Source organism: Prionailurus bengalensis, chromosome A2, assembly GCF_016509475.1.
Source record: "Prionailurus bengalensis isolate Pbe53 chromosome A2, Fcat_Pben_1.1_paternal_pri, whole genome shotgun sequence".
NCBI lineage: Eukaryota > Metazoa > Chordata > Mammalia > Carnivora > Felidae > Prionailurus > Prionailurus bengalensis.
In genome coordinates, this window is record NC_057348.1 from 60,847,705 (window position 1) to 60,858,923 (window position 11,219).

Consider the following 11,219-nt stretch of genomic DNA (forward strand, 5'->3'; position numbering starts at 1 on the left):
CCAGTGGCCTCGACGAGACGTTTGATGTGGGGACGGGATTCTTTATGTTGGGCTGAATCCTGAGACTATCATCTCCTTCTTGTTCTTTCGGGATGGATGGAGGACAGGAGAGCCTCTGGGTGCTTACCTGGGGGGCCAGACACTGGGGGCTGGGGGCTGGGGGCTGGGGGTGGGAGGCTGGGGGTGGGGGGCTGGGGTCTTCCTCCCAACAGCTGGTTGTGAACAGGCGCATTATTACTGCAGACCCTGAGATCCAGGCCACCATCTGAGTCCTAAGTTTGCCACTTTGCAGACACAGGCCTGGTCACCTTGGGATGATAAAGACGGTGATGGTGGTGACATCTGCTCACTGTGGGAACACGGGATGGCTGATCAGGTGAGGGGCTGGCCCATCAATCATTACGGGGTCACCGTGTGGCTTCCTGGACCGTCACAGGAGGTGGCAGGCTGGCCTCCTGAAGGCTGACATGTAGACAGCGGCTGTCTGGTGGGCAGAATGTGTAGACAAGGGCTCCGGGCGGCTGCCACAGGCTGTGGGCCAAGGGTCAAGCTGCTGTGTGTTTCTTGACCAGCCTCCCTGGTTCTCCTGATGAATCAGAAACCAGGCTTTAGCCCCTGGTGATGGCGGGAGGCACTTCAGAGACCTCTGCCCAGGATGACGTGGGAGGTGACCAATACTGGCTAACAAGGCTTCCCCAAAAATGTCAAATCCATAGGCTCCGGGACACGGAGACCCTTACGTGAGCCTGGGCGTGCGCATGAGTTTGCTTCTGGGCATGTTCTGGGGGACAGGAGTCCACGGCCACCAGATGGGGGACAGCTGCTTTCAAGCACCTGCCTCCGGGAGCTGGCCTGGTATCCACGGCTAAGCCTGGGGTTCCCCGGTCGGACATAAACAATCCCACCAAAAATCAGCATCCATCAGGGCCCCTCCGTGACCTGGACGGACCCACAGAAACAAGACCACTGCAGAGTCATGTCTGGCCTCAGGGAAAACACGAGCCAAACATGCGCCGAAGCCTGGCTTATGGGAGAGACTGGGCGCGTTCAGCCTCCCACCCAAAGTCTGTTGTCAGAGGGACAGCCACAGAGGAGGGAGGTGGATGTGCGGACATCTACATCCCTGTCTCTCTGTTGGAGGACAGGTTGTCGGGGGCCCCAGCACGCGGCTGGAGACCACGGGTTCGGTGGAGGTGGTGTGGGTTCGGAGGGCTCGGCAGGCATGTGTGTGAGGAGGGGGCCTTTGGGGACGGGAGGGGCTGTAGGGTGGAGGGTCCCGCAGAGCCGTGGACCCCATGGTGGGGTGCAGCTGGCCAGGATGGGCAGGGATGCAGCCGTGGACCCCCTGCAGACACAGACCAGCTCAAGGGACCCACAACGCGAGGGGGCTGGTCTCCGTGTTGAGGATACGTGGGGGACGACCAAATGGTCCCCTGTCCTGAGACTGTCATGGGAAGAAACGCTAATGTCTCGTTTTTAATTTCACGAAACACACTGTTTCCTAGAGGAGGCTCAGTCCCCAGCGTTTTCAGAAAAGTTTGAACACTATAAGGTTTAAAACATAAGATTCTCACCATCATTAAAAAATGGGCAGTACCTGAGCAGAGGGCTTTCCAGATAAGACATCCAGGTGACCAGCAGACGAGGAGCCCAATGCCACCTGTCATGAAGGAAACAGAAACCAAAGCCACAGCGAGCTGTCACTTCACACCTGCTGGACAGCAGGACGCAGGGAGGAGCTAGCCGGCGCTCAGCTCCGACCTGAGCTTTCTGGAGCAGCGTCTCGATTCGTCAGGTTCAGCCGGTGTTTACTGAGCCCCCGTGGCATGAATATTAAAAAAAGATGAAAATGAAAACGTCCTGGGGATTAAGGTCCTGTTTGCCTGAAGGAAACCGCAGCATACTTTTTGTGGGGCTAGTTATTGCTCTGTTTTTCATTGTGACTTTGTTTATTCTGTTTTCTTCCCTGAGGCAAAAGGAGAGACACAGATAGAAAGACAGACGGACACAGAGACCCAGAGAGACCCAGAGAGAGACAGAGATGAACACACACAGATACACAGAGAGACAGAGATAGATACACAGAGACACAGAGAGAGGCAGACACACTCTCAGAGACACAGAAAGACAGAGACGGACGCACAGAGATGCAGAGAGAGACCCAGAGAGAGACACACAGAGAGAGCTCCAGGTGGAGTGAGCCGTCCTGAGGTTCCAGATTCTCCATGTCCCTCCTTGGTTCCTGCGGGGGGTGGGTCTCAGGGCCCCCACCTCTGTCACCTGGCCACCTAGAGCACTGGGGCAGGACCGTGGCCAACAGGTGCCCAGGCCACCACCTCTCTGAGCAGCAGAGTTGAAATCCCAGTGTCTTGGAAGGCCGCACCCCAGAAACAACCCTCAGCCAGGGAGAAAGCGTTGGCTGTTGGTCAGGACCCCCTTTCCACTCCTGCCCCCCAATTCGTGCCATTTTTTTTCAGAGGAAACAAGCTAAATACTCAGCATCCCTTCCTAGAGGCAAACTGGACCATTACAGTGTCACCTCTTCTAGAGAGAACTTTCTGGAGCCAAGTATGTGTTGCATGGAGTAGCCAACTACATACAGCAAGCCGGATTCTGTCCTTCCTTATGACAGAGGAGCCTGGCCCACCTCTGAGAGCCGCGGTCAGACAGCGTCCCTTCTGTCTCTGTCCTTTGGGCTGGACCTGGAAGTGGCCACACCGTGACTCTGCCCCCTCCCCCTTCCAGCCGGAGCCCCGGCACCTTCACAGCCCTCCACGGAAAGCGTTTCCTGGATGCCTGGGGCTTTGGCCCTTCTGGAACACCCCCCGCACCCCCAGCTCGGTGTGTTTCCAGATGGGGGCGAGTCTGGGTGGATGGGACTGCCACCAGCCCTCGGGGTCTGGCTCGGACCTCGCGGTGAGCGTTCTGCACTTGCTGTTTTCTCTTCTTCTTGTTTGGATAAGAGGCCTCCTCATGGGTGGAGGAGGTCTCTCGCTGTGGTTCTGACTGGCACTTCCCTGATGATTCTTGTCTTTTCACGCGCCTGTTGGAAGGTAAAGGATACATTTTGAGGGAGCCTTTTAGAAAGACTTTTTGGAGTAAGTGGCACTTGAACTGACAAAGAAAACAGAGAAGACACAAACTATCCAGTGGAGTATCCCTCAGGCCCTCAGACACCGAAGGGATAAGAAGGGAAGGAATGGGATACACAACTCGACACACAGAAATTTAAACTCAGGTGCGGCTGGGGGGCTCAGTGGGTTCAGCGTCCGACTCTTGACTTCAGCTCAGGTCATGATCCCACGGTTTGTGAGTTCGAGCCCCGAGTCAGGCTCTGCACTGACAGTGCGGAGGCTGCTTGGGGTTCTCTCTCTCTCTGCCGGGCCCCAGCTTGCACACACTCTCTCTCTTAAAATAAACAAATTAAAAAAAAACTTAAAAGAATATCAAACTTAGATGATGCTAGTTCCTGGAAAAGCACAGTTACCGCCTCTCCCCCAGTGTGAAGCAGACAATTTGAATAGCTCTGTAACTCTTAAGAAAATGAAATTTGTAATTAAAAAGACAAACTCCCCAAATTGAAATATCCAGGCCCAGATGATTTCACTAGAAAATTCTACCGAGTATTTAAAGAATTAACACCAACTTGACCCAGCCTTTTCCAGGAAATAGAAGGGAGGGACACTTCCTAACTCATTTATGAGCCAGCACCACCATAACACCTAAAGCGTTGTTATTTTAGACACAAAAGTCATCAGCAAATGGAACTCTGCAATATGTAAAAAATTATACACCATGATAAAGAGAGGTTTGCTCCAGGGATTCAAGGCTGATGTGCTCTCTGTGTGTGCACGTATGCGTGCATGTGTGTGTGTGTGCATCTGCCGTGTTCATTTCTGTCCACGTGTCTGTCTGTGTGTCTGTATGCTTACATTTGCATGTACTTATGTGCATGTGTATCTGTGTGTTGGCATGGGCGTGCACCTGTATGCAAGTGTGTCCAGACATGAGTGTACATGCATATTCGTGTGTGTCTGTAAGTATGTGTCTGTGTGTATATGCCCATGAGTGTGCGTAGAGGGACTCGGATGTAGAGATTTCAGGTTATTGGTGAATCTTCCGGCTCACAAGCCTGTTGTGTGTACTCCGTGCTAAATGAGTATGCCATCCTCATAATAAAACCCGCCTGGTGTTCTGGAGTGACCCTTGCATCCTCCCCCCGGTCATGCACCTGTACTGAGCTCCTTCTCTGGGGATCCGGGTCTCACCGTCAGGGCCGAGCGGTGCCAGCAGTGGGCAGGCATGAAGGGATGTTGCCCGAGTAGAGTTCACCACTTGGGAATTTAGTCAAGGGAGAAACTATACATAATTTTTGTATAAACAAAACCCAAATTCACATTTTCTGTGGTACCAGGCGCACCGCCCTGGCCACATCCTTGTTTCGCACCTTCAGTGAGTGGTTTGCACAAGTACATGGCCAACGTTTGTTTAGGTAGCTGAGTGACCGGGGATCTGGAAGCAGAGATGAGAGCTAATAAAGCCCCCAAAACACAAGCCGGAAACGGCAGCTGGGAAGCAGAGGGTCCCACACACAAGGAGCAGAGGGCCTCAGGGTTTAGCGCCTTCTTTGTGGCCAGTGAATTCTCATGTCTGGAAATGCAGCTGGTGTCAGCAGCTGGGGGGTAAGGAGGTTGGGCAGGCTGAGGGGGTCACCTGGTGCCTCCCTGCACTGAGCCTTGGAATGAAGGACGGTGCCCAGATGAGAGCATGTTCAATAAACATCGGCTGGGTGTGACTCTTATTCCCCACTGGCTGCGTAAGTTTTAGGTTTCAGTTCCTCTCTGAGTTTTGGTGGTATCTTTTCTGATTTCCTCTCTGTGAGCAAAATTAAGAGCCAATAATCCTTCAGATCGTTTCCCTAAATGACAACAGGGGCCGAGGCTGATGGTGTTGGTCCCAGAAATGTGTGAATTCCTTGATGTGGGCTGTCACCCTTACAAATTCGGAGAAGCAATAAGCAAGCTTCCTGAGGACCCCCTGCATCCATCCTCTTAGAAGTATACAGACTCGCTGATGATGATGATTGAGCTGTACAGACCTCAAGAGCAGTTGACTGGCTGTCTCCAGACTTCACTCCTATTCTTTTTTATACACATTTTAAAAATGTTTTTTCAGTTTTGAGAGACAGAGAGAGACAGCGCGTGAGCAGAGGAGGGGCAGAGAGAGGGAGACACAGAATCCGAAGCAGGCTCCAGGCTCCGAGTCAGCACAGAGCCCGACGCGGGGCTCGAACTCACGAATGGTGAGATCATGAGCCAAAGTCGGACACTAAACCGACTGAGCCCTCAGGGGCCCCAGTTTCTATTCTTAATAATCTCAAAGAGAAGATGCAGATTTTCTTCCACCAGGGCATTCGTTAGGCATCTTGGTAAGAGTGGCTTTCTAGACACAGGTGTGCCAAGATTTTCCATTCTGTTGCTTTAATCAGACACGATTTACCAGTGGTTTGCACGGGCTGCAGCTGGTTGGCAGATTTTTTGTTATAAGCATCTCCTCTTGTTGCACCGAGGAAATCTTAAAAATTTTTTTAAAATGTTTTTATTTTATTTTTGAGAGAGAGAGAGAGAGTGTGTAGTGGGGGAGGAGCAGAGAGAGAGACACACGCACACACAGAATCCACAGCAGGCTCCAGGTTCTGAGCTGTCATCACAGAACCCGACACAGGGCTCAAACTCACAAACTGTGAGATCATGGCCTGATCTCACACCCCTTCATATCAAGGAAATCTTAAGGTAATAGCCTCTTGATCAAGTTTCAAGGGGTCCTTCTGAGTCAGGGTCACAGGTTCACGGAAGTGTCTTAACTTGTCTCGAATGCCGTATCAGATTCTGTTGAAAAAACTAGAACCACTTAAAAAATAGAATAGTTCAGGCTGAAGATACAGCTTATAAAAATCTCCCCTCAATGCTTTGGAAAGTCTCTCAAATATTCTAATAGTGCTGTACATTTTTCAAGGATGATTTTATAGGATGACTACCATAGCCTTTCCATGCTCTATACCTGACTTGATTCCTAAAGAATTTCAAGGCAGCTTCAACATAAAGACTGTTGACAAGGATTGGCTTCTGGAACGGTGGATTTCAGGAAACTCCCTTCCCACAAAAGCAATACGGATAATGACAAAGCAATGAGAATCCACCACTTTCGTACGGGGAAAACTAACCAGAGGCACAGAACGAGCCGAAAGGCATCCACTGGGGAAAACACCCCTATGGACGTTGCACAAGGGCGGCTGGGTGTGAGGTGGGGCTGCCATGACTGCCTGCCCTTCATTACCAGCTCGTGGCATGAGAGCCGTGGGAAGCCACAGCAACACAGCCAGCAGAGAGGGTGGCTGCTCAGGAAGCTCCACAGAGTCCCACCCTCAGAGCAGAGTCAGCAGGCTGACCTACCAGAAACAACCTGCAGCGTCCTCGTTCTCATAGAACAGTCTGGATTGATTTGACTCAGCATTCAGTTGAAAACAAAAAAAGCCCTATCCCATTACAGGAAATGGGTGATCTGCTGGTAATACGCAGCCACACAAGGCTATTCCTTCAGTTGGGGTGGAAAAAGCCTGCGTCACGTTTAAAAGGAAAACCTGGAGAAGGAGGTGAGTGGAGGGAACTTCGAGAAGCGCCGATGTATTCCCAGGCACACTCAGGGAGGTGTACACGCCCAGGAGGGACCTGGGAGGGAGAGGTCAGGCTGGCCCCAGGGCCCTGTGCAAACAGGGTGCACCTCTACAAACAGATCCTCGTGGCGAGGAGTGGTGCAAGGCATTGAGGGATATCTTATGATTGATAATTAGCTGGTCACTAAATTATGCGGATCCAGGGTGACTCTTAGGAAGTCAGTCTTAAAAATAAAAACAAGAACTAAAAAGAGCTTGCAGAGAACACAGAATCTATAGAATTAATCCAGGAAAATCACGAAGCAAATATTCAGCAACAAGAACAACTGTGAAACAACAGCAACAACAAATCGTGTATATTTGTGTGTGTGTGTGTGTGTGTGTGTGTGTGTGTGTGACAGAGAGAGAGAGAGAGCAAGAGAGAGAGAGAGGGAGAGAAAGCTAACCAGAATTATTACAATATATTTTCTAAAACACTCCGTTTTCTGGGGTGCCTCGGTGGCTCAGTTGGTTGAGTGTCCAACTTCAGCTCAGATTATTACCTCACAGCTCATGAGTTTGAGCCCCACATTGGGGTCTGTGCTGACAGCTTGGAGCCTGGAGCCTGCTTCGGATTCTGTGTCTCTCTGTCTCTCTGCCCCACCCCCACTCATGTGCGCATGTGCGCTCTCTCTCTGTCGCTCAAAAACAAATAAACATTAAAAAAACGTAATTTAAAACATTCAGTTTTCAACAATTAGGCTGGAAGACATGAAACAAACAAACAACAAAACCCCAAAGAACAAGAAAGTGTGGACCATACATAGAAAAAAAAAGGCACCAACGGAAAATGTTTCTGAAGGGCCTGGATATTGCACTTTGTAAATAACAGCTTTGAATCAGTAGTTAGAAATATGTGCAAAGAACTAAAGGAAAATATGTTTAAAGAATTAAAGTATGACAGCTATGATTCACCAAATAGAGAATATCAATAAATATAGAGAAATACTAGAGAGAACCAAATAGAGACTCTGAAGTTATAAAGTATAATAATTGAAATGAAAAATTTGCTAGTGGGGTTTACAAAAAAATTGAGCTGGCAGGAGGAAGGATTTGTGAATTCAGAGACAGATTAATAGAGAATCTTCGGTCTGAGGAAACAGAAAGAAAAAATGAAGGAGGGGCGATGTCAGAAACATGTTGGAAGAGGAAACTGGGAAAATCTCACCCTCCCCCCAAACACACTGATTCAGCAACAATGCACAGCAAATTCCCTTTGTGAGAAGTCCAGAACTAATGGAAAGGCTTCTGCATGCTAAGATTTTGTGACACCAGACTTGCTGAGGGTGGAAGAGAGGTTTTGGAACCCTCTTGTTGGAGCCCCTGCCCTCAGTGCAGGGCAGGAAGAGACCCCTTAGTTCCCAGCTTCACCCAGGGGGAGGAAGGGGGTTGGTTCATGTGTCTAGCATCCCAACTTTTCTGAGGGGCCTCCCAAAGGAATGGCTTTTGTCTTGGGGATCTAGCAGATCTTACACAGTCCACTGCCCAGAGTATTAGCTGCCAGAGGCAATAGCTTGGGCTGCTGTACACTCTCTCCCCTGCTCATCACAGAGTAAACAGGCAATAAAAAGCCCCTAAGCTCTCATCTTTCTTCTCTGGGTGGGGAGAGGATCGATCCATTCATCCAGTGTCCAAACTTCTCTGGAGATGCCCAAAGAACTAGAACCTGTCTGTTCAATCTTGTGGCTTTGAAGGGTTGGACACAGTCTAGCTGCCTGTGAGAGAGCAGATAGAGGTTTGGATTGGTAGATGCCATAGCTTCCCCCTAGTTCAGCAAAGATCCCTTGAGCATCCCAAAACCACAGCTACTCAATTCTCCTTGGGGAGAGTTGGTAGAGCTCCCCCTGCCCCCGACCTCTGACTGGGATGACTGGTGAGGTCTTCTGTACAAGCACAATCCATGAAGAAAAGCCAGGAGAGGTACTTGCTTCGTCTAATGTGCCACCATCAACACAAAGAGCCAAGGAAAATGGACAATCAAGCAAAGATGCCTAAACGAAGGAAAAAGATAAATATCCAGAAACCAACCCTAATGATTCACCTGACAGAGAATCCCAAGTATCTGTCAGAAAGATGCTCATCAAGGTCAGGAGAACAGTGCACGAACAAAGTAGAATTTAAACATAGAGAAAAAGTTAAAAAAGTACCAAATGGAAACCAGGGAGCTGAATAACATAGTGATCGAACTGAAAAATTCACGAGAGAAGTTCAACAGTTGACAAGAATAAGCAGAAGAAAGGATCAGTGAACTTGAAGACAGGTCATTGGAAATTATTCAGTCTGAGGATCAAAAAGAAAAAAAAACGGAAAAGAATAAAAAAAGCTCAAGGGACTTACGGGGAAACAGCAGGAAATCAGTATGCTTATTGTGGGAGTCCCAGAAGGGGAAGAGAGAAAGAAACAACAGAAAACTTAATCAAAGAAATGAGTGTTGAAAAGTCTCCAAATCTGAGAAAGAAAATGGACATCTAGATCCAAGAAGCCTAAAGGATACTAGATCAGAGGAATCCAAAGAAATCTACACTCAGACAGATTATAATAAAATTGTCAAAAGATGAAGAGAGAATTTATCATATAACAGGGAATCCCTCATAAGACTATCAGTGAATTTTTCAGCAGAAACCTTAATGGTCAGTAGGGAGTGAGATAATATATTCAAAGTTGTGGAAGAAAGAAATTGCCCACCAAAAATACTATGCCTGGCAAAACTGTCCTTCAAAAATAAATGAGAAAGACTTTCCCAAACAAAAGCTGAAGGAATTCATCACCTCTAGACTTGCCTTACAATAAATGATAAAGAGCATTTTTCAAGTTGAAATGAAAGAATGCTAAACAGTAACACAATAGTGTAAGGAAACATGAAACACATTGGTAAAGGTAAACATACAGACAAATACAGAATACCGCATTACTGTAATGGTGGTGGGTAAATAATTTTTAATACTAGTATAAAAGTTAAAGGACAAAAGTATGAAAATAACTATAAAACTATGTTAAAATTCACAATATGAATAGATATAAGTTGTGGCAACAGTAACAATGCATTTGTCAGAAGACGTTAAAGGTGGAGTATTTGTATGTGATGGAATTAAGTTGCTATTGGCTTAAAATACACTTATAACTATCAGATATTTTGTGTGAGTCACAAGGTAACAAAAAAACCTATAGAAGTTATGTAAAAGAAAAAGAGAAAGGAATCAAAACAAATCAATACAAAAAGAAAAATCAACAAAACACAAAGGAATACAGCAAGAGAGGAAAAGACAGACAAAAAACCACTACAAAACTAACAGAAAACAACTAATAAAATGGAAAAACTAAATTCTCCTTTATCAATAATTAATTTAAATGTAAATGGATCAAACTTCCCAATCAAAAGACATTGGATGGCTGAACAGATTAAAAAAAAAAAGGGGGCACCTGGGTGGTTCAGTTGATTGAGCGTCTAACTCTTGATTTTGGCTCAGGTCATGATCCCAGGGTCACAGGTTTGAGCCCCAATTTGGGCTCTGTGCTGAGTGTGGAGCCTCCTTGGGATTTTCTCTCTCTCTCTCTGTCTCCCTCACTCTGCTCCTCTCCCCTGCTCTTTAAAATAAAGAACCCTCCTCCCATAGAAAACCAGACCCAACCATATGTTGTCTATAAGGAACTCACTTAAGATTGAGAAACTCACAGGCTGAAAATGAAAGGAGGAAAGAAGATATGCCAAGCAAATGGTAATCACGGGAGAATGGGATGGTTATGTTTTTATCAGACAGAGTGGACTTTAAGTCAAAGAAAGACATTATAGAATCATAAAAGGGTTAATTCATCAGGAATAGATAATAATTATATACGCACCCAACATCAAAGCACCTGAATACCTACAGCAAACAACCATAGAGCAGCAGGGAGAGATAGAGAAATAGACAGCAGTGCGAAAGCAACAGGAGGTTTCAGCCCCCACTGTCCATAATGGATGGGATATCAGATCCATAAGGTGAGGGTGATGGATGGGATATTCAGACAGAAGATCTATAAGCAAACATAGGACTTGACCAACACCATTGACCACATGGACCTAACAGATATGCACAGAACATTCTCCCCAACAGCTGCACAATCTTTTCTTTTTTTTTTTTAAGTTTATGTACTTATTTTGAGAGAGAGAGAGAGAGTGAGCATGAGTTGGGGAGGGGCAGAGAGAGAGAGAGAGAGAGAGAATCCCAAGCAGGCTCCATGCAGTCAGCACAAAGCCTGAGGTGGGGCTTGATCTCATGAACCTGAGCTGGGATCATAACCTGAGCTGAGTCAGACAGTTCACTGACTGAGCCACCCCGGGGAACCCCAGAATGCACAATCTTTTCAAGTGCACACACATTTTTTTTCCTCCAGGATAGATCACTTGTTAGGTCACTGAACAAGTCCTAACAAATTTAAGAAGGTTGAAATCATATCAAATATCTTTTTTTAGCCACAATGAAAGGAAACTAGGAATCAAAGCAGAAGGGAAACTGGGAAATTCACA